This window comes from Pseudophryne corroboree, chromosome 6 (assembly GCF_028390025.1).
Source record: "Pseudophryne corroboree isolate aPseCor3 chromosome 6, aPseCor3.hap2, whole genome shotgun sequence".
Taxonomy (NCBI): Eukaryota; Metazoa; Chordata; class Amphibia; order Anura; family Myobatrachidae; genus Pseudophryne; species Pseudophryne corroboree.
The window spans coordinates 50,355,924-50,380,632 of NC_086449.1; the positions used below are offsets into that span (position 1 = coordinate 50,355,924).

A 24,709-nucleotide genomic window follows, 5' to 3' on the forward strand; every position below is an offset into this window, starting at 1 on the left:
CAGGATCTCACCTGCACATGCACCAGAGAATACATCTTTCGCCGAAAGCCAGGATTTCACTCCTATGGTGGCTACAAATGCCTTGCCTTCTTAGGGGCCGCAGGTTTGGGATTCAGAACTGGATCCTTCTAACCACGGATGCAAGTCTCAGAGGTTGGGGCGCGGTCACCAAAAGGAAAAACTTCCAAGGAAGGTGGTCAAGTCTGGAATCCATACTTCTGATAAACATTCTGGAACTAAGAGCAGTCTACAACAGCCTTCAACTAGCGGCACATCTTCTACAAGATCAGGCCATTCAGGTGCAGTCAGATAATGTAATGACTGTGGCCTACATAAACCAACAAGGCGAAACGCAGAGCTGCAATGTCAGAGGTAACAAAGATCCTCCTCTGGGCAGAAAGGCATGCGATGGAGCTATCAGCGATCTTCATTCTGGGTGTGGACAACTCGGAACCGGACTTCCTCAGCAGACACAATCTCCATCCAGGAGAGTGTGGCCTCCACCCCGAGGTGCTCGCAGGGGTGACAAGTCTTTGGGGCATACCTCAAATCGACATGATGGCCTCCTGCCTCAACAAGATGCATTGCAGGTACTGTTCCAGGTCGAGAGACCCACAGGCAGTGGTGGTGGACACACTGGTGACTCCGTGGATATTCCAGTCGGTGTATGTGTCCCCTCCACTTCCGCTCATCCCAAGGATTCTCAAACTTATAAAAAGAACAAGAGTTCAAGCGATCCTCCTTGCTCCGGATTGGCCAAGAAGAGCTTGGTACGCGGATCTTCTGGAGTTACTGCTGGAAGATCCGAGGCCTCTTCCTCTTTGAGAGGACCTTCTGCAACATGGTCCGTTCACTTATCAAGACTTGCCACGGCACGTTTGATGGCATGGAGGTTGAACGCCAGATCTTAGCTCGGAAAGGCATTCCGAACAAGTTTATTCCTACCCTGATACAGGCTAGGAAAGGAGTAACGTCTAAACATTACCATCGTATTTGGAAAATGTATGTGTCTTGGTGTGAATCCAAGATGTTTCCTATGGTGGAGTTTCAACTTGGGTGGTTTCTCCTCTTCCTGCAAGCAGGTGTGAATGTGGACCTATGTTTGGGCTCCATTAAAGTCCAGATTTCGGCCTTGTCCATTTTCTTCAAGAAACAATTGGCTTCCCTCCTTGAGGTTGAGACTCTTTTGAAAGGGGTCCTGCACATCCAGGCTCCCTTTGTGCCTCCTACGGCACCTTGGGATCTTAATGTGGGTTTGCAGTTCCTGCAATCAGATTGGTTCGAGCCTTTACAGGAGGTTGAGGTCAAGTTTTTCACTTGGAAGGCACAAAGTGTGCATCTGCTAGACGTGTCTGAATTGGGGGCTTTGTCCTGCAAAAGCCCCTACTTAATTTTCCATGAAGATAGAGTTGAGTTCAGGACGTGTCGCAGTTTCTTCCAAAGGTTGTGTCGGCTTTTCATATCAACCAACCTATTGTGGTGCGAGTGGCTACTGACTCTTCAATTACCTCAAAGTCTTTGGATGTTGTGAGGGCTTTGAAGATTTATGTGAGAGAACTTCACGTCACAGGAAGTCGGACGCTCTGTTTGTCCTTTATGATCCCAACAAGGTTGGATGTCCTGCTTCTAAGCAGACGATTTCTCGCTGGATCAGGTTTACTATCCAGCATGCTTATTCTACGGCAGGCTTGCCATGTCCAAAATCTGTTAAGGCCCACTCTACTCGTAAAGGGGGTTCTTCCTGTGCGGTTGCCCGGGTTGTCTCGGCTTTACAGCTTTGCCGAGCAGCTACTTGGTCAGGGTCGAACACGTTTGCTAAGTTCTACAAGTTCGATGCTTTGGCCTCTGAGGACCTTAAGTTTGGTCAATCAGTACTGCAGGAGCCTCCGCGCTCTCCCTCCCGTACTGGGAGCTTTGGTACATCCCCATGGTACTAATGTGGACCCCAGCATCCTCTAGGACGTAAGAGAAAATTAGGATTTTAATTACCTACCGGTAAATCTTTTTCTTGTAGTCCGTAGAGGATGCTGGGCGCCAGCCTGGCTCTTCGTTCTCCTGCAGTAGTTTCTTGGTTCAGTACTTCCTTGTTACTTAGTTAAGTACTGTTGTTCAGCTGTTGCTGAATTGTTCAAGCTGGTTAGCTTGTTTTGCCTTATTTGTGCGCTGGTGGGAATCTCACCAATATCTGTGTATTTCCTTCTCTCAAAATATGTCAGTCTCCTTGGGCACTGTTTCTAGACTGAGTCTGGTAGGAGGGGCATAGAGGGAGGAGCCAGCTCACACTATTAAACTCTTAAAGTGCCCATGGCTCCCAAGGGACCCGTCTATACCCCATGGTACTAATGTGGACCCCAGCATCCCCTACGGACTATAAGAAAAAGATTTGCAGTAGGTAATTAAAATCCTATTATTACTGCTCCGCAAATAGAGTATATACATAATTTTATAGATGTGGATGAAATATAAACACATGGTCTTCCTGCCAATCAGGGATTGCTCTGTAGAAGGAACGATACTTCGTATTCCCTGCTTTGCTGCTGTCTTTCCTTGTCTCCTGTCCTCATGAGGAATAACTTGGAGTAAAACAATCCCCCTGCCGCACAGCTTAGCCAGTGTAGGTGGTTATTCAGTAAGGAGTGTAATAGTGATCCTCTGTGCAGTTTCCTGATGTGGAACCGGCACATGTGCAGTACCCGTTATGTGCATGTGCAGAACAGGTCCTGCAATCGCATTGCATTAAGTGAATGAACCAGGCAGAGGCTGAAATTACTACTGCTGAAACTGGCATGTGCCGAGCCGCCCAGAAAGGGTAAAAGACGCACACTGATTGCACTGATTTGCTCCCCCATATTAGCATACACTGCTCTCCCAATCCGAGGAAAATGTTTACTCTGTATTAAATAGCAAATTTTCTGACTTTTTTGGAAATCTGTGTAATTGATAAACTGTCCATTCTCCCATGCAAATGTCCCTTGGGGCAGATTATACAGCTGTAGGCTTATTTGGACTTTCTCCTTTTATATGTGTTTTGCTGTATGTACTGTATATCCATACTCGCCTACTTTTGAAAACTAGAATCGGGGAGATTACAGTAGGATGTGCAGCTCAAATTGCACCGTGCCACCGAGGGGGCGTGTCATACTCTGCATAAAAGGGCGTGTCTTTGCTTACATGCTTGTTGCTGTGAGATATTTCTATATAACATTAGTAGCAATATCTTTTGGGAAGTTTTGCAAGTATTGAAACTAACATTGCTGCCTATAGTACGGGGTTTCTTGTTTGAAATATATATTCACTGTGATATTCTTTTCTTATCACTCAGCACAATACTCATGATGAATACAATATGCAATGAATTCCAAATGCAATTTAATTATGATTTTGGTGTATTAAATGTTATTTTATTGTGAACACTGGATTGTCTGCATCTTGTAGGCACTACCTATATTTATTGGATGTGCTGTTTTCTATACCATTACAGCATTAACAGAATCATTACTGACACCAGATACTCTAATGAACGAAATGTGTTTAACTACAGAAAGATTACGAACAATTCTTACCCTAACCGCAGCAGCAGCAGCATACTATGGATGAGTGCACACCAGTACAAATAATTGGACCCTGCTATGTGTGATCATGTGCTACTGTCTCTGTCTCCTGTCAGGGTCTGCCACAAGGGAGGATAATAGTAATTTAATACCTACCGGTAATGCCTTTTCTCGTAGACTGTAGGGGATTCTGGAAAACATAGTTACCATGGGGTATAGATCGGGTCCACTGGAACCTGGCACTTTAAGAAATCATTAGTGTGTGCTGGCTCCTCCCCTCTATGCCCCTCCTACAGATCCAGTCTAGTAAAACTGCCTGTGGAGACTGACATACTTTGAGAGAAGGATATATACATAAACAGCGTTGAGGTAACGAACCAACACACAACAAAAGATAGCCGTGCTACCCAAAATGAAGGATAGCAACACTAACCAGAAAAAGGAACAGGGACAACAACAACAGACCCAACCAAGAACTCCCAATTAGTAAGCAGGAACTACGAAGCACTGAGGTGGGCACCTAGTATCGCCTATTGACTACGAGAAAAGGAATTACTGGTAGGTATTAAATTACTATTTTCTCTATCCTAGGGGATACTGGGAAACATCGTTACCATGGGGAAGTCACAAAGCTCCCAGAATGGGTGGGAGAGTGCCAAGACCCTGTAAAACCAAGCAACCAATCTGAAGGTCCTCAGTAGCCAAGGTATCAAACTTGTAGAACATGACAAAAGTGTTCGAACCCGATCAAGTAGCAGCACGGCACAACTGCGGTGCCAAGATGCTATGTTTAGCCCCCCAGGAAGAACCCCCTGACCTAGCGTAGTGGGCCTGAATAGAACTCAGCAGCGGCAATTTCACCAAAGAATAGGCCTATTGAATAGTTAACCAGAGCCAACGAGCAATGGACTGCTTGTAAGCAGGACATCCAATCTTGGTAGCATCGTAAAGGACAAAGAAGGAGTCTGACTTCCTGTGACGAGTTGTCCTTTTGACATAAATCCGCAAAGTCCGAACCACGTCCAAGGACTTTGGAGCAACTGATGTGTCCAACATCACCAGAACCACTATTGGTTGATTAATATGAAAAGCCGAAAAAACCTTAAGCAAAAACTGTGGGCGAGTCCTGAGCTCTGCCCTATCCTCGTGAAATATCCAATAAGGGTTCTTACAGGATAAGGCCCCTAATTCAGACACACGCCTCGCAGAGGCCAATCCCAGCAAGATGACAGTCTTCTAAGTAAGATATTTCAAAGCCACCCTGTGAAGAGGTTCAAACCAGTCCGATTGGAGAAAGATCAGTACCACATTGTGATCCCATGGGGCTGTGGGAGGAACAAAAGGCAGTTGAATGTTAAGAACACCCTTCAAGGATGTCTGTACTTCAGGAAGTACAGCCAGCTGTTTTTGGAAGAAGGAGAGAGTCGATATCTGAACCTTGATGGAGCCTAGCCGTAGGCCAAATCCACACCTGCTTGCAGGAAGAGCAGAAACCGGCCCAGTTGAAATTCCACAGCAGAATATCCTCTACCTTTACACCAAGAAACATATTTCTTCCAGATACGATGGTAATGCAGAGATATGACCACCTTATGAGCATGGATCATAGTTGAAATAACCTTGGAAGGAAGGCCCTTTCTGGCTAGAATCTCCCTCAACTTCCAAGCCGGCAAATGTAGCCATGGTAAGTATGGAAAGATGAATGGCCCATGCTGAAGAAGAACCTTGAAGAGGTAGAGGCCAGGGCTCTTCAAGAGACATGGTAAGGAGGTCTGCATACCAGTTTCGGCGAGGCCAATCTGGGGCAATTAGAATTGCCAGAACGTTTTCCCTTTTGAGTCTTTTTAGAACTCATGGAATGAGAGAAATTGGAGGAAACAGATACATGAACTGGCAAGTCCACGGCGCCGTCATAGCTTCTACCACTGCAGCCTGCAGATCCCTCATCATGGAACAGTAGCGATTCAACTTCTTGTTGAGATGGGAAGCCATCATGTCTATCTGTGGACAGTCCCATTGGTGAACCAGCTGTTGAAGCACTCGAGGGTGAAGGCTCCATTCCCCCAGATGGAGGTCGTGCCTGCTGAGGAAGTCTGCTTCTCAGTTGTCCACTCCCGAAATGAACACCGCCAGAATGGCCCTTGGGTTGGCTTCTGCCCAGAGGAGTATTCTTGACACTTCTCACATTGCGGCCCTGCTTCTTGTTCCTTCATGATTTTTTATGTACGCCACCGCCCTGTCGTTGTCCGACTGCACCTGTATGGCCTGATGACGGGGGAGACGAGGCCTGCAGAAGAGCATTGTAAATTGCCCTGAGTTCCAGAACATTTATCGGAAGCGAGGACTCCTGACTCGACCATCTTCCCTGGAACTGGGCCCCCTGGATCACTTCCCCCCAACCATGGAGGCTGGCATCCATTGTCAACAGAATACAGGACTGGGTTCCGAAACGCCAACCTTACACTAGGTGAGAGACCTGCAGCCACCACAACAGGAAGATCCGTGCTTTTGCCAACAGAGAAACACTCTGGTGCATGTGTAGGTGAGACCCCGACAACTTGTCTAGCAGATCCATCTGGAACGGACATGCATGGAATCTGCCATACTGGATTGCCTCATAGCAGGCCACAATCTTCCCTAGGAGGTGTATGCAAAGGTGAACTGAGTCCCTGCAGGGTCTGAGCACAGAGCAGACCATAGTTTGAATTGTCAGGGCCTTGTCTATGGGGAGGACTACCTTCTGGGACACCGTGTAAAGTATCATTCCCAGGAACTGAATTTTTTGTGACTGTTCCAGATGAGATTTCTGAAAATTTAGGATCCACCCATGGCTCATCAGAAGACGAGTAGTCAAGTTAATGCTGTTCAGCATACGCTCCCAGTACACTGCCTTTATTTAGAGATTATCCAAGTAAGGCACTATGTTCACTCCCATCAAGCGGAGTTGCATCATCATCTCCGCCATCACTTTTGTGAATATCTCGGAGGCCTTAAACTGGAAGTGGTGATCCAATATAGCGAACCTGAGATAAGCCTGATGAGGCGGCCTGATCGGAATGTGTAGATATGCATCCTTGATATCGAGAGACACCAGGAACTCCCCCTCCTCCACACCAGAGATCACTGCTCTTAAGGATTCCATCTTGGATATGAATACCCGTAGGTACGGGTTCAGAGACTTGAGGTCCAAGATCGGTCACACCAAACCGTCCAGTTTAGGTACTTAGAACAGGCTTGAATAATACCCCTTGTTGTGCAACAGAAGAGAGACTGGAACAGCAATTTTTGTTTGAAGCAATTTTTGAATGGCGTCTTGCAAGGAAACCTTTGCTACAGGTGAAGATGGGAAGTTTGACCTAAAGAATCTGTGAGGAGAAGGTGCTTGTAATTCCAATCGGTAACCCTGGGATATGAGGTCCCTCACCCAAAGGTCCCGGCAGGATTCCGTCCACACATGGGTGAAGTATCGCAGATGAGCACCCACCTGAAAGTACCCTTGCATCTAGGGCCAACCATCACGTGGAAGGCTTAGTGGTTGAGGATCCGGAGGCCTGATCCAGAAATCCAGCAGCCGCTGATTTATGGGATTTACCTCTAGCTGCATTAGAGGCACCTCTGGCTCTGCCTCTAAATCTGGCCACACGAAAGGACTGCAGAGAGGGTCCAGGATAGGGTCTTTTTGCCAGAGGTGCAGCAGATGGCAGATAGGTAGACTTACCCGCCGTAGCCTGAGAAATTCACTTGTTCAGTTCCTCCCCAAACAAGGCATCCCCTGTAAAAGGAATATTTTCTACACCTTTCTTGGAATCAGCATCCACCAACCATTGCTGCAACCACAGGGTCCTGTGCGCCAAGACTGCCATAGCGGTGGAATGGGCATTAATTCGGCCCATCTCCTTGATTGCCTCACTCATGAAATTAGCAGCATGCTGTATATGTCATCTTTTCCTGAGGTAGAGAGTCCAACCCCTCAATTATAATACCAGACCATTTGTCCATGGCCCTTGTAATCCTACCGCACACAATGGTGGTCTCTATGCGACCCTCAGTGCAGTGTAAATAGATTTAAGTGTAGTCTCAATTTTGTGGTCAGCAGGGTATTTAAGAGAGCCCCAGGTACAGTCAGCACAATCAGTGGGTTCTCCCATACCTTCCTATCCTCAGGTGTAAATGGGAAAGAATTTAGCAACCATTTAGGGATTTTTATTTTTTTGTCAGTATTGACCCATGCCTTCTTGAAGAGTGAGTTCAATTTCTTAGAGACAGGGAAGGTGGCTGTAGACTTTGGTTTTACATTGAAAAACAACTCTTCCTCAGGTTCTGTCTCTTTATCTGGTGTCGGAGATAAGCCTCCTCCTATCAAGTTCATTCAATTGTCTGTTTGTTACCATTTGTTTACCAATCGATTGGGAATTGCAAAAAGCAGACAACACACAGGATTATGTCGGCAAGATGAGACTGCTACTCGTTTAATCAGCAGGGCGTTATATAGCAAAAAGGTACTTGCATGCACACTTGCTACACGTCGCATTTTAAAACAATTAATGCATCTTTTCTCAGAACTCACTAGCTGTCACCCTCCTTCGTGTCCTTCACAAGAAGTCTAAACACAGAGAAGCTGTCTAATAACATATTTTCAAGACTATAGCTACGACATTGCTTCCCACAGAACGTACTAACTATGAAATGTCAGCATTATTATGATTTCTCTACAAAGCATCTTTCTTATACACTACAACATGGCTGCTACTTAAACAAAATGGCTGATAGCTGCTTAAGCTCAATTAATCTCTTTCAGTCCCTCTTTTTCATAATAATATGACATTACAGTTGAGCTATAAGGCATTACACAGTCTCTACCTACAAGAGTCTAGGCAAATAGTCTACCTATAATGGTGCTAAAGGTTATATTCCCGTAGGCTCGTGCTTGTCACTATCCCACGGAAGGTAAAGAACCGTTCACATCATATTCATTAAGGTAGACTGTTCACGGCTCCTTCTTGCCAAGCTCTTCTGTAGTTTCTTAAACTTGGAGGTTTCACATCTTTGAGTTTACAGATTTCTATCAAGCTGAAAGAAAAAGGAAACAAAATAGCATCTTAAAACACAGATATATGCAAATTGCTAAGCCAACAATTTTTAATAAAAACATCACTATTTCAACAATCTGCTCTTTGATCCCGCTAAACCAATTAGCTGGAATTAAGCAGGACATTTCTCTAAACCACTTCTTGCGCACTATTTGTTTCATTAGTAATAAATATACAACACATTCTTGGAGTTCTCTTCATTCATATTTTAAAGAATGTCACACACTATTTTGTAGTATGTATTTGCTCCAAAGAAATGTAAAACCCTTATACACTTATATGTAGCGGGGACAGATGTCCATTCCCCTCCTTATCCAGATATGAGCCCAGCATTTCTTAACTAACTGGTATCTTTGAAATCCTAGAGATTTCATGCTTTTTACTTTAATATGCTTAACACAAGATCTAGTGACTTTGATACCACACTCCTTAAACACTAAACACTTGTATGTAACTTTGGATTGGTGGACATGCCAGTCCCTCTGCCCTCTCCTATGAAGGATATAGAGTATATTATGATTACAATAAGTACTGAAGTTCCCAATATAATGACCCATAGTGGCCTGTTCAGTTTAGGCCCAATTAGCCTCTGCATGTTTGTGTATTTCATTGTTCAAACCTAACTTGAGCAAATTTGCAGTGGAACCCAAGTCTCTCTCTCCTTAATTCTCACAGAAGTGGGCGTGGTCAGCAACATTCGATATGGACCATCAAATCTGGGCTCAAGTGACTTTTTCACGTGTCTTTGCAGATACACTCGATCTCCTGGTTAAAGCTTGTGGGGATTCAGATCTGCCCCTGAATCTGGGAGAGAGGCAAAACTAGAAAATACAGAGGTGTCAGTTTCTTCAGTAAGACTTTTTAACATATGCGGTCAAATTACCATATTTATGCTGTAACTCTTGTGGATAATAACATCCTATCTTAGGTATGCTACCAAACAATATTTCATAAGGTGAATAACCTATGGTTTTAGTGAATATGGGTCTACTATTAACCGGTACTAAAAATAAACACTTTAGCATCCCTTTGTGGGTTCTGTGACACACCCACTAACCTGTGGGGGGATACATGGAATGCCTGCTGTATTTCCAAATCATACCTTATGTACTACTTTGTTTCTTTAATGAAATAAATACCGCTATCTGCTACTATAACTTCTGGTACTCCATATCCACATATCTTTTGAAACTAGTTTTCTAGCTATTGGTTTTGCTGTGGCTTTTGCCGTTGGCCAATAATCTGAAAATGTCTGTGGCTACCATTACATCTTTAGCAGTTAGATATAGTTAATTTGCAGTCTTTGAAATGGAAAATAACTTTTTTTGGGATTGCTCCAAGGGTTGACTTGACCTTTTGTCCTGGATTAGACATTTCCACATATTCACTAGGCTTGTACAAACTTGGATAGCTCCAGAATTTTATCCAGATGCAACCATCTTCCATTAACTACATTTTCCATTTAATCCTTTTCCAGGCGTGTAAGTCCATGGCTTTGCTTCTTTCTGTTTCTTCTGTCTGTGTGATGTAGACTGCTACCTTCACTGGTTGTTTGGTTGATATCTTTTTTTCACAGGCTGCTTTCTCACTCTCTCCTGCTTGGTTCTGAAGTTCAATCAGCGTATCATAATCAGGCATCTGGTCTGGCACTGGAATGGTTACTGTATAGGCTTGCCTTTCCTGCTAGTGGCATCTTGATGCCCTCTTGGCTTCAGCATCTTGCCAGGTTGTCCCCTCTTATTACAGGAGTGTCATTTCTTGTGTGTGCAATCTTCATTACTGCAACCTTTTCTGTGGCCCTGCAGAGCTCTGAACTGGTGTCTGATCAGTGAAGCATGTTGTATGTCTTCGCCACTTGCCTTCTTGAAGCCTCTGCTTTTCCATATCTGGCCTACACTATTGTACTGGGATGGTAAGGATCCTGAATCCACAACTTCATGTTTAGTGGTCACTGCTTGTATAAGGATTTCCATCCTCATGAAAGTTTTTGATTATTGGAATTATTCTCTTACTCTTCTGGACCATTCCTCTGGTCCTGCATCCATGATGATCTGTTTCTATCTTGATCTTCTGGACCACCTTCCTGGTCCTTATGATCATCTTTTCTTGCTGATCCATCAGTAAATAATGAAGATAATCTTTTTCTCCCTATTTTTGAAGCTGGAGATTCAACATCTTAATTTATTAATGCTGGAAAAAAGGGTTGTTGGGCTGAGGGTAGTGCATCTTCTGATGGTTACATTTGTTTCACTCAGCAGTGCTACTTCATACTTGAGCAAACATAGAATAAAGAAGACTCTTTTTTGGGTGCACTCTTGTTAAATGTGTATTTGTGAATAATATTAAAACATAAAGTTTTATTATGCTTAATTAAAGTATTGTCCGTATCCACTTATTCTCCCCATGAAATTAATATATATCACATATCACAAGACGGAGATACCCATAAATGTATTTGTTGGGGAAACAAGGTTACAAACGGGGTTAGTATGTCCTGGTTTAGTATATACCAATATAGACTGGCATGGAGGTGTAGATATAATCACCGTACACCTGTTCTCATGCCATACCAGTACAAGCAATGCTTGTTTTAATGGGACCAAAATTGGTCATGCAAAAGTAGGTATCAATTACACCGGGAGTGTGTATAACATGTATATTACCTAGTCCTGTCCTCGGCACTCAAACCCTAATGGGTGTGCCTGATATAGTGGAATAAATAATTCCTAATTAATTCTCGCCTGAGAGAGTAATCATACATCTATTCTCATACCGTATCAGTACAGGCAGCGCATGTATTGATGAGACCAAAAATAATCATGTACAAATATTCTTGCCTGAAAGAAATTATCAGGAAAAATAAATACAGGTGGGAAAGAAGAGGTAGTGGTGATACTGCTGTTGGTATTGAGTTTTAAATTGAAACAGCCTCAGATTACTACACTGGGTATTCTCTGAGGGTCACCCCTCAGATACTGACCCAGCCCATCACCGTTTTGCTTCCAAGATCAGACGAGATTGGGCTCTAGCGGTGAGGTATGATAGTAACCTGTAAATGAGGTGTTCCACTCACCAATGAGAGTGCACCTAAATGGTAGATTAAGGGAGAAGTGTGGATCTGCTGTCCCTGTTAGACCTGGGATTGCTCCCAGGAATCATGGATGAGAGTCCACGAAAATAAGGAAAGTAATGAATTCTTTGTTAGAAACACAATACACTATTCAGGCAAAATTGCACATCTGTATTGTCTATGGTATGTGTTCACGGTATCACCGTATGCATGAATCGTGGAAAATGCCCTATTATGGGAGAAAATTTCATCCACACATTTTCATTTCAATTTGAACAACATATCCAATAGTATCAGAAAGAGAGGTCTCAGATACAATGTATGTAAGAATATATGACGGGTAAAGGTAATATAGTAATCAAGTACAGCATGCGTGTATCACGGCTGGAGCTATCATCTCCATTCATTGGTTACACCCGGGATAGATATGCTGTCTTAAACATCAATTAGTGTATATACCACCAAATAATCACAGAAACTGATAGAAAACATAATCATATCAAAGATGATACCGATTACCGCCCAGATCCCTGGGTCAGTTGAGGGTGATGGGTAGTATTGGTATTCTCCCGTGTAGGATCCTATTGCATGCCTTGCTCAGAGTCCTTATTGCATATTGGATAGGAAAACGCGTTTCACCCGTAACAACGGGCTTGCTCACTTCCAATGCTGCTATTTTGGCGTTGTGCTGGGTTTAAAAAACCCTGTTATTCATTAGTCAGCCAATGGCTGCTCGTTCCTAATTGAAAGTACAGCTCCCGCTGTGTTCGGCGGAAGCCGTGGTTGCGTATGTGGTTGCTTAGCAACCCAGGGAGTGTCAGCCTATCAGGGGTAACGGGGAGGTCCCACGTCCCGGACGGAAAGGGAAGCGGTTCATCTACCGCTATATCAATGAGTGTATATCGGGTTGCTGGGCAACCTGGAGGGTTCCGGCTTGTGGGAGGTGAGGGGGAGGTCCTGTTGACGGGGACGTTCAGGAAAAGGGACGCTGTATGTGCCTGGCTCTGATATCGTGCCAGACAGCTGGTTTAGCCGAAGCTAGTGTGTGAACGAGTCTGTTACCATGGTAACCATTTATGTATCATGGCCTGAAGTTTCCACTGAAGGTAGCGTCACGTTGCATGGCAACAGGGGAATAGCATAAGTGAATAGAGAAAATAAATATAAATATAAAAATAAAATAAAAATAAAAGGAGAGAAATAGAGGAATTGGCTGGGGTTTCACCACCCAGCTCTGGGCTAATCAGTTTTAATACTTGTAGATTAAATGTTGAAGTGGTCAATTAATTGGCCTGTGTGTTGTTGACGAAATGAAATTGAAATGAAAAAAATGAAAAAAATAAATAAAATAAAATAAAATTGAAATGAGTACATATAAATTGGATATGAAATAAATCTAAGGATGTTGCATTGCTTGACTGGTTGTATTGATTTGCTAGTATATTTCTTAAGCCGCCCGGGTTATTTATTGGTGGGGTTGTGGGTATTGGTCTATCTTGACTGTGGTGGGATATTGATGGTGTGCAGGAAAACGGGGGGGAAAGGGGGAGGGGGAGGGGAAAATTATATAGGGGGGAAAAAAAATTGGCGGTGGGGGGGAAAAGAAAAGGGGGGGGGGTTTGTGGGGTTTGGGGGCCGGGGGGGGGGGGGGAATTGAGTGTGGGGTGGGGGATGGTGGGGGCGGGGATTTATTGCGAAATGGGTCTGGTATGCATGACTGTGTGCTTGTATCTATGTGCATATGTTGGAGAGGTTGGGTGGAGGGGTGGAAAGAAGGGGGGGGAGGCGGGAAGCAGATGGAGGCGGGAAGCAGATGGAGGTTGTCGTGTAGGGGCTTAAAGAGCCTGGGATTATAGGATGGACGGGATGTGAGAGGGTCATGGAGGAGGTTATATAGTCTGGATGGCCGGTTGGTGTGCCTGAATGTGGGTGAGAAAATCAGTGGATCAATGATGAGTGAGCGAGGGTGTCAGTGAGCGTTGTTTTGGGGGGGAGGGGGGAATGTGGGGGGGAAAGAAAATTGGGGCAGATTGGGTGATGTGAGAATTGTTGTGAAGGAAAAATTGGGAGGAGAAAGGTGGGATAATTGGTGGTGGTAGGAGTGTATCTTATTGAAGATTTACATGGTGAGTGTATGGTAGGGTAGATGCCTACCATGCGTGAGGGTGGTGGTGAGAAAGGAACTCTAATCAATAATTAAAAATATTTGAAATTAAAAATTAACAATAAATAAATAAATAAAAAAAAAAAGATGAATAGTAGATAATGAATAATAAATAAAATTAAAATAATAATAAGAATAAATCAAAACTTAGGAGGTGCCTGGTAAGGAAAAGAGGGTAATTGCTTCACAAGGTGAATGCGGAAGGTTAGTAGAGAGTTTGATCTTCATTATATACATTTTGGTGATCCTGGCTACTGTTCATGTTTTTAATGAAATTTTCAAAAGATTTTCAAAGGAAGGCACTATAATTAATGCTTTCATTTAGTCCTTGGGGTCTGTTACCCAGTGTAGTAATCTGAGGCTGTTTCAATTTAAAACTCAATACCAACAGCAGTATCACCACTACCTCTTCTTTCCCACCTGTATTTATTTTTCCTGATAATTTCTTTCAGGCAAGAATATTTGTACATGATTATTTTTGGTCTCATCAATACATGCGCTGCCTGTACTGATACGGTATGAGAATAGATGTATGATTACTCTCTCAGGCGAGAATTAATTAGGAATTATTTATTCCACTATATCAGGCACATCCATTAGGGTTTGAGTGCCGAGGACAGGACTAGGTAATATACATGTTATACACACTCCCGGTGTAATTGATACCTACTTTTGCATGACCAATTTTGGTCCCATTAAAACAAGCATTGTGTTATGATTCCTGTACTCCAGACCGGAGAAGATCTTATGGCAGGGATCTGAGTACAGGAACAATATGCTGGCTGTGGGAGCTGGAGAGCCTAGTAACCCCTGGCGCCCTAACTCCGTTGTCTCGCCCGTGTTATCAGAAATCCCCTGCGAGACTATGGTTGCTTGAGCCCATGGCAGCCGCGTTCGAAGGGCAGATTATGTCTGCCCAACCCCGATGCCCCCGCAGGTCTTAATGGGAGACAAGGGGAAGTCCGAGACAGGGTGATAACAAGGGGCCCTCTGACTAAACAACCAAGCCAGGGGTTACAAGCTAACTTAACTAAATCAAAAGGTATGTGCGGACTAATCCGCCAGGGAAAAGGACAACCAAAGGTCCACTGATCCGACACTCCTATCCGGCACCGCTGGACACCAGAGTGGATCTTGTGGAAGCGGAATCCTCCGCAAAGCTCCAGAACACAATATAAACAAGGTAATAAACTGTAGCGGACAAGCCGCAACACACGGCTGCGCCGCGACTCACGAACACCACCAGATGTTAAAGGTGCTCGGTCGGACTCCAGGAACAGATGGTAACTTCCGAGTACAGGATCTCTGAGGACAGGAACAACCGAATAGACCGGGACTGGGAACTCTCTGTAGCAGACTCAGGCAAACAGGAAGCTATCACCGGCGTCTGTGGGAAGTCCAAAGGGAGCCTATAACTGTGGGCTCCCCAATCAGGAGCCAGACTAGGCAATTAGTAGTAATGCCGTGCAGCTTGCATGCTGCACGGCCAGCACATGCTGATCTAATATTAGAAGACCCAGCAACGGGGAACGCGGCCCGAACGTGGCGTCCCCGTTGCTAAGGTCCGGGCGGCTGCGTGCGCCCGGCGTCAGCGTTGCCAGGGAGCCGGCGGCTGCACGCGCCCGGCGTCCCTGGTTGCTAGGCGCCGGGCCGCACCGCTGATCGGACCCCGGCGCCTAACAGTACCCCCCCCTTGAGGAGGGGTCAAGGAACCCCTAAAGCCAGGCTTCCGAGGAAATTCTCGAAAAAATGCCCTCTTGAGCCTCGGGGCATGGAGATCTTTATCCAGGACCCAAGACCTTTCTTCTGGACCATAACCTTTCCAATGCACCAAAAAATAAAGCCGACCCCGGGATAACTTGGAATCGAGAACCTTCTCCACCAAGAACTCCTGCTGACCCTGTACATTAACTGGTGATCTCCCCTGAGATTTTTTACGAGGAAATCTGCTGGACGAAACATACGGTTTAAGCAATGAGCAATGGAAGGTATTACCGATCCGTAAAGTTTTTGGTAAACGTAACCGGAAAGCAACTGGATTGACTTTTTTGATAATGAGAAATGGTCCAATAAATCTAGGACCCAATCTGGCAGAGGTTTGTCGAAGTTTAATGTTGCGAGTCGACAACCACACCCTGTCTCCTACTTTAAAAGTGCACGGCCGCCGGAGCCTGTCAGAAATTTTTTTTTCCCGGAAAGCTGCTTTTCTGAGAGCCAGGTGCACTTTTTTCCAAATAAGTTTAAGATGAGAGGTCAGGGCCAGAGAGGAGACAGAGGAATGTTGAAAAAATGAATTAGCTCTGGGGTGAAAACCAAAAACTGCAAAAAATGGAGACACATTGGTGGAGGAATGACAGGCATTATTATAAGCAAACTCCGCTAATGGAAGAAACTCAGACCAGTCATTTTGGAGTTTGGCCGAGTACAAACGCAAATATTGTTTAAGAGATTGGTTAACTCGCTCAGTCTGTCCATTGGATTGTGGATGATAGCCGGAGGTTAATGATAATTTCATCTTTAACGAAGCACAAAAAGACTTCCAAAATTGTGCAATAAATTGTGGACCCCTGTCAGAAACAATATCAGAGGGTAACCCATGGAGTCTGAAAACATGACGGAGGAACAAGACTGCCAATCCCTGGGCAGATGGCAATCGGGGAAGAGCAATAAAATGGGCCATCTTGCTAAAACGGTCCACTACCACCCATATGACTCGGCATCCGGCTGACAGAGGGAGATCCACCACAAAATCCATGGAGATATGCGACCATGGCCTAAGAGGAACATTCAAGGGCATAAGTTGACCAATGGGCAAAGAACGGGGAACTTTATGCTGTGCACAGACCTGACACGAAAAAACAAACTCTTTAATGTCTTTGGAAAGACCAGGCCACCATACTGAGCGGGATACTAATTCCAAAGTCTTAGCGATTCCCAGATGCCCGGCAACTTTGCTATCATGAAACTCCGCCAAAACAGTTGCTCTCAAAAACTCAGGGACAAAAAGACGACCAGCAGGAGTATTTCCCGGAGCTTGATGTTGAAGCAGCTTTAATTGGGAAAATACATCCTGTGTGAGACCTGCCTGAATGACTGAAGGCGGAAGTATGGGAGTAACAGGACTGTTGTCTTGCACCGGAAGAAAACTGCGTGACAGGGCATCTGCCTTGGTATTCTTGGAACCTGGTCTGAAGGTGATAATGAATTTAAAACGAGTAAAAAATAAAGCCCAACGAGCCTGTCGGGCATTCAGCCGTTTAGCCGATTCAATGTATTGAAGATTTTTATGATCAGTCAAAACTGAAATGGTATGGGTCGCTCCTTCAAGCCAATGTCTCCACTCTTCGAAAGCCCATTTAATAGCCAGCAATTCCCGGTTACCAACATCGTAGTTGGATTCTGCAGATGAGAATTTCCTGGACATGAAGGCACAAGGATGTAGCTCAAAGGAATCAGGATCCTTCTGAGAAAGGATAGCCCCTACTCCAACCTCCGAGGCATCAACCTCAACAATGAAAGGTAATTCTGGGTTGGGATGTCTAAGGACAGGGGCTGAGACAAAGGCTTGTTTTAAGGCCTGAAAAGATAACTCTGCTTCACATGACCAATTGGTAGGATCTGCTCCCTTCTTGGTAAGGGCCACAATGGGAGCGACTAGGTCAGAGAAAGAGTGAATAAATCTTCTATAGTAGTTTGCAAACCCTAAAAAGCGCTGAATTGCTTTTAAGTTGGTGGGTTGCGCCCAACTAAGGATGGCTTGGAGCTTTTTTGGTTCCATTCGGAATCCCCGAGGGGAAATAATGTACCCTAAAAAGGATACCTCCGTGACATGAAATTCACACTTCTCCAGCTTGGCATATAAGTGATTTTCACGTAATTTCTTTAGCACCTGACGCACCTGGGTAACATGTTGTTCTACAGAGTCAGAATATATCAAAATATCGTCTAAATAGACAACAACGAATCTTCCCAGAAACTCACGGAGCACATCATTAATGAGATCCTGGAAAACTGCCGGAGCGTTAGATAGGCCGAATGGCATGACCAGATACTCATAATGGCCTGACTGAGTACTGAATGCCGTTTTCCACTCATCCCCTGACCTGATTCTGATGAGGTTATATGCTCCTCTCAGGTCAATCTTAGAAAAAATAACAGCCGAACGCAGCTGATCAAAGAGGACAGAGATCAGCGGCAGAGGGTAAGTATTCTTTACTGAGATCTTATTCAAAGCTCTAAAGTCAATGCAGGGTCTGAGTGAACCATCCTTCTTCTCTACGAAGAAGAAACCTGCACTTAAAGGGGATTTAGATGGCCTGATAAATCCTTTCTCAAGGCTTTCTTTCACATACTCATTCATGGCCACAGTTTCAGGACCAGACAATGCATATAAACTTCCTTTAGGCAACGTGGCACCAGGAATTAACTCAATGGTACAATCATAAGGCCTATGGGGAGGCAAAATATCCGCATTGCCCTTGGAAAACACATCAACAAAATCCTGGTATTCCCCAGGAATAGGTGCGGAAGCGGCAGCAGCTACTCGGATAGGAAGCGTAATACATTCTTTATCACAGATGGTACCCCATTGTAGGATCTCCCCAGACTGCCAATCAATGATGGGATTATGAAAGGCCAGCCAAGGGTGACCCAGAACCACAGGAACTGCTGGACAATGGGTAAGGAAAAACTCAATCTTTTCAGAATGCAGAGCTCCCACCGAGAGCAAAACAGGAGGTGTACATAGAGAAATAACCCCATTGGATAAGGGACTCCCATCTAAACCATGCATGGTGACACACCTACCCAAGGTTAGCTGAGGAATACCTAAGGCCTTGGCCCATGTTAAATCCATAAAGTTTCCTGCAGCTCCACTGTCCACAAAAGCAGAGACCGAGGAACAGAGGCTGCCATAGGAAACTTTAGCAGGAACCAACAGTGAATTATTTGAGGAGATGAGCTGTAGACCAAAGTGAACCCCCTCACAACTCACTTGGTCAGGGAGTTTCCCGACTTGTTTGGACAACTACGGGCAAAATGTCCCTTACCTCCGCAGTATAAACACAGACCAGAATTTTGCCTCCTGGTTCTTTCTTCCGGAGACAATTTGGAGATACCAATCTGCATAGGCTCCTCTATGTCAACAGGAATGGAAGGAACCCAGGGAGAGGACCCGACAGATGCCCCTTTTTCAGCCCTCCGCTCTCTGAGCCGACGATCTATTTTAATAGAGAGCTCCATGAGGTTATCGAGGGTCTCAGGAGCGGGATACTGGAGGAGACTGTCTTTTATAGATTCAGATAAGCCGAGGCGAAACTGACTGCGCAGGGCTGGGTCATTCCAGCCACAGTCGTTCGACCAACGGCGAAACTCCGTACAATAATTCTCTGCGGGATTCCTACCCTGTCTAAGAGCACGCAAGTGACTTTCTGCGGATGCCTCTCTATCAGGGTCGTCATATAATAGTCCTAAGGATTTTAAAAAGGCGTCTACAGACGATAAGGCCGGATCGTCTGCCTTTAAACCAAAAGCCCAGGTCTGAGGATCCCCCTGAAGCAGAGAAATAATAATCCCAACCCGCTGAGCCTCTGTACCTGAGGTAACTGGTCTTAAACGAAAATACAGTTTGCAAGATTCTTTAAAATTAAAAAACTGCTTTCTATCCCCAGAAAAACGGTCAGGCAGATGCATTTTTGGTTCAGGGATGACCCTCGGGGAAGTCCGTAACAGATCTTCCTGTGACCTCACCCGGAGGGACAGATCCTGAACCATCTGAGTAAGTTCCTGAATCTGACTAACAAGAAGCTGGCCATGATTTGGCCCAACACCGGCGGGATTCATAAGGCCGACAAATTCTCCCAACTAAAAAAAAATGAAAAAATTTACTGTAAGTTAAATCTTTTCTTTTGAGGCCGGTGATAATGTTATGATTCCTGTACTCCAGACCGGAGAAGATCTTATATGGCAGGGATCTGAGTACAGGAACAATATGCTGGTTGTGGGAGCTGGAGAGCCTAGTAACCCCTGGCGCCCTAACTCCGTTGTCTCGCCCGTGTTATCAGAAATCCCCTGCGAGACTATGGTTGCTTGAGCCCATGGCAGCCGCGTTCGAAGGGCGGATTATGTCTGCCCAACCCCGATGCCCCCGCAGGTCTTAATGGGAGACAAGGGGAAGTCCGAGACAGGGTGATAACAAGGGGCCCTCTGACTAAACAACCAAGCCAGGGGTTACAAGCTAACTTAACTAAATCAAAAGGTATGTGCGGACTAATCCGCCAGGGAAAAGGACAACCAAAGGTCCACTGATCCGACACTCCTATCCGGCACCGCTGGACACCAGAGTGGATCTTGTGGAAGCGGAATCCTCCGCAAAGCTCCAGAACACAATATAAACAAGGTAATAAACTGTAGCGAACAAGCCGCAACACACGGCTGCGCCGCGACTCACGAACACCACCAGATGTTAAAGGTGCTCGGTCGGACTCCAGGAACAGATGGTAACTTCCGAGTACAGGATCTCTGAGGACAGGAACAACCGAATAGACCGGGACTGGGAACTCTCTGTAGCAGACTCAGGCAAACAGGAAGCTATCACCGGCGTCTGTGGGAAGTCCAAAGGGAGCCTATAACTGTGGGCTCCCCAATCAGGAGCCAGACTAGGCAATTAGTAGTAATGCCGTGCAGCTTGCATGCTGCACGGCCAGCACATGCTGATCTAATATTAGAAGACCCAGCAACGGGGAACGCGGCTCGAACGTGGCGTCCCCGTTGCTAAGGTCCGGGCGGCTGCGTGCGCCCGGCGTCAGCGTTGCCAGGGAGCCGGCGGCTGCACGCGCCCGGCGTCCCTGGTTGCTAGGCGCCGGGCCGCACCGCTGATCGGACCCCGGCGCCTAACACATTGCTTGTACTGGTATGGCATGAGAACAGGTGTACGGTGATTATATCTACACCTCCATGCCAGTCTATATTGGGATAGACTAAACCAGGACATACTAACCCCGTTTGTAACCTTGTTTCCCCAACAAATACATTTATGGGTATCTCCGTCTTGTGATATGTGATATATATTAATTTCATGGGGAGAATAAGTGGATACGACAATATTTTAATTAAGCATAATAAAACTTTATGTTTTAATATTATTCACAAATACACATTTAACAAGAGTGCACCCAAAAAAGAGTCTTCTTTATTCTATGTTTGCTCTAGCTTTTTTCTGACTCTGGGTGCACCACCAGATGGCAATAAGAGATTATCTCCGTATAAATGTATACTGGTCTTTGTAAACACATGTAATTGTGCAATACTGGTGCGGAATCACCAACCCTCTTTGCTACTTCATACTTGGTCAGCCTTGCTGCTGACAGGTGTTTGGTTTTTGCTTGTTGAAGCTTTTCTTAAACTCATGATTTAGCACTATGCCTGTGCTCTTGTACTTCTTCTAGGACTGCTGATTTAGCACTGTGTCTGTGCTCTTGTACTTCTTCTAGGACTGCTGGTTTAGCACTGTGCCTGTGCTCTTGTACTTCTTCTAGGACTGCTGGTTTAGCACTGTGTCTGTGCTCTTGTACTTCTTCTAGGACTGCTGATTTAGCACTGTGTCTGTGCTCTTGTACTTCTTCTAGGACTGATGGTTTAGCACTGTGTCTGTGCTCTTGTACTTCTTCTAGGACTGATGGTTTAGCACTATGCCTGTGCTCTTGTACTTCTTCTAGGACTGATGGTTTACCACTGTGTCTGTGCTCTTGTACTTCTTCTAGGACTGCTGATTTAGCACTGTGTCTGTGCTCTTGTACTTCTTCTAGGACTGATGGTTTACCACTGTGTCTGTGCTCTTGTACTTCTTCTAGGACTGCTGATTTAGCACTGTGTCTGTGCTCTTGTACTTCTTCTAGGACTGCTGATTTAGCACTGTGTCTGTGCTCTTGTACTTCTTCTAGGACTGATGGTTTAGCACTGTGTCTGTGCTCTTGTACTTCTTCTAGGACTGATGGTTTAGCACTGTGTCTGTGCTCTTGTACTTCTTCTAGGACTGCTGGTTTAGCACTGTGTCTGTGCTCTTGTACTTCTTCTAGGACTGATGGTTTAGCACTGTGTCTGTGCTCTTGTACTTCTTCTAGGACTGATGGTTTAGCACTATGCCTGTGCTCTTGTACTTCTTCTAGGACTGCTGATTTAGCACTGTGTCTGTGCTCTTGTACTTCTTCTAGGACTGATAGTTTACCACTGTGTCTGTGCTCTTGTACTTCTTCTAGGACTGCTGGTTTAGCACTGTGTCTGTGCTCTTGTACTTCTAGGACTGCTGGTTTAGCACTGTGTCTGTGCTCTTGTACTTCTTCTGGGACTGCTGGTTTAGCACTGTGTCTGTGCTCTTGTACTTCTAGGACTGATGGTTTAGCACTGTGTCTGTGCTCTTGTCCTCTGCTAGGATAAATCACTTGGTGATGTAGGCCCTCCCTGGGGTACTCTGGTCTAGCAGTATTGCTTACTTTCTGCCACAACTGGTACTGCGGGAATGAGCCAATACTGAACTTCTGTTTGAACTTGCTTCTAAACGGTTCTGTATCTCCTTTGATGAGTTGCTGGAAAGTTCAACTTCTGCTGGTGTATACTGTATTCTCGCTTGGATAAGCTTCAGTACATTGTACTTCAGCAAAGTCACTGGACATATACTCCGAGGTCAAGAACTGGACTGGTATTAGTGACTGTAGTTCTTGCATCTCCTGTCCCTTTAAGAGTTTCTGATATTACCAGTTCTTGTGATACCTGCCGCTGCTGTCTTCTGCGTCTGCACTGGTATGTTGAGGACTTCCCTTTGTGTTGCATGAAGGACACACAGCCTTTTCCCCAGACATACTGAATACAGAAATCCACACCGTATTAGTGAATAAACACAGAAAACCCCAGACAGTCACAATGGAGTGACATAGAGAGGAAAGAGACCAGCACACAATACCACAGACAAAGCAGAGCTATGCTGGGTATAATCAGAGCCTAAGTAAGGCAGTTATGTATTAAATTTCACCTATATCCTCCCCCTGTCTATAAAACCCCCTGGTACCAGTAGAATTGGTAATTCAGCAGGTTCTGTGGAGTAGCAGCGCTTGCATGCAGCCTGTAGTTCAGCAGCAGCTGGAAATGGTGCCTGTGAGCTGCTGGTCTCGCTCTCCGGGAAGCCCCACCCCTAGAATGGTGCACGGTCCCTTACAAGTTTTATACTGGCTTTGTGTTCATTACATGTGAAAATTAGAAGTTTATACCCCTTATACCTCAGCGGTCACCGCAGCCAGGTGCCCACCACCCTCTATGCCGCCATTTTCACCGGGGACACGCTATCCAGGACCTTGGTGTCTGTACTCGCCGCACTGCATCTTCGGCATCTGTTGGGTGGTGGCATGCAGCCGGAGTGTGCGCATACCCTGAAACAGCGCCTCAGGAGCTTAATGTCCTGTCAGCAGGGATATGAAACATTAACCCTATAGGAGGTTTGTTAGGTCCCCCCTAAGTCCCATGATGTAGGGAGACTGGTGCCAGCCAGTGCTGCCTGAAAAAAACAAACTAAAATACATTTCTGAAGAAAACTCTCTGGAGCTCCAGAGGAATGCACCCGGCTCCTTGGGCACATTTTTCAAACTGGGTCTGCAGAAGGGGCATAGAGGGGAGGAGCCAGCACACACTAATGATTTCTTAAAGTGCCAGTCTCCAATGGAACTGATATATACGCCATGGTAAATACGTTTCCCAGTATCCCCTAGGACGTTAGAGAAAATAAGAATCCTCATCAGTAACTCCTCAGCAGCTACAGCAATTCACTGTTTTTGCAAATAAACTCACTCCAAATAAACATGGCAACAGGAGATCTATGACTGAAGCAGGAGCCTGAGGTAGTTGAGTGCAAGATTGAGTGGTGGAATCCTGAGGTTCCCCTTACAGTAAACTTCTTCCCAGTCACAGGTGAGCAGAGTGCAGTCTGTAACAGGTATAGGTAGCCAGGAGCAATTTCCTGACAAGATAACAGTGATGTATTGTGGGTTATTTGATCGGTTGTTAAATCAAGGAATCAGTAGAGACTGACAGTCCCATATTATCTATGTTTCTTATCACACCATTCTCTTCCCAGAGCTGTCATCTGCCCAATTCTCCCCCTACTCAGAAAGCAATGGGTCTGTGGTCACTCAGAATGGCCGAGGCTGAGACGGTATCGGTATGATAGGTCAACACTCAATAGGTCAACAGGCCTCTGGTTGCTGGGTTCAAAGGGTCAACATGACAATAGTTATAGTTTTTGGTGGGTTTTCAGTTTTTTTGAACTTTTGCTTAATTTACAATCAATGTCATAAATAATTACCTGTAGTAAGCCGGAAGCATGGCGAGTGAAGCGTTTCTACTAATGGTGGTCACACATGGTTAAACAAAGAAAATAAAACGTGTCAACCATTTCTGTGTCCACCTTTTGTACCTGTCGACCTTATATACGGTCTACCTTTAACCTGTTGACCTTTTGACCATGTTGACCTTATACCTATTGGCTGTCGACTTAATTACTGTAGATCTTTTAATCCACACCCACTGACACGCAGGAGATGGGGGTGTTTTCGCCACCACTCCCCTTTACCTCCCACGAAACGCCCACTTCCTGTCATTCACTTGTGGATTGAATACTCACTGTGAGCATAATCACAAATCAATTGCGCATTTTCACTGCCGCAGTGGCATAGCATACAACAAAGGATCAGGCTCACTATCGATGGATTTCCTCCTCCTCCCAGTCCATTATCCATTGGATTCCCAGCACTGGGATGTGTATATGTAACTGGTGTGGTCCTCTTCAGGA

General features: G+C 45.2%; 1 pseudogene; it reads right to left on the minus strand.

Annotated features, from left to right (window-relative positions):
- Nucleotides 1–11,573: 11,573 nt before the first annotated feature.
- LOC134937362 (5S ribosomal RNA) lies at nucleotides 11,574–11,691 on the minus strand (annotated as a pseudogene).
- Between the last annotated feature and the right edge of the window lie 13,018 nt (nucleotides 11,692–24,709).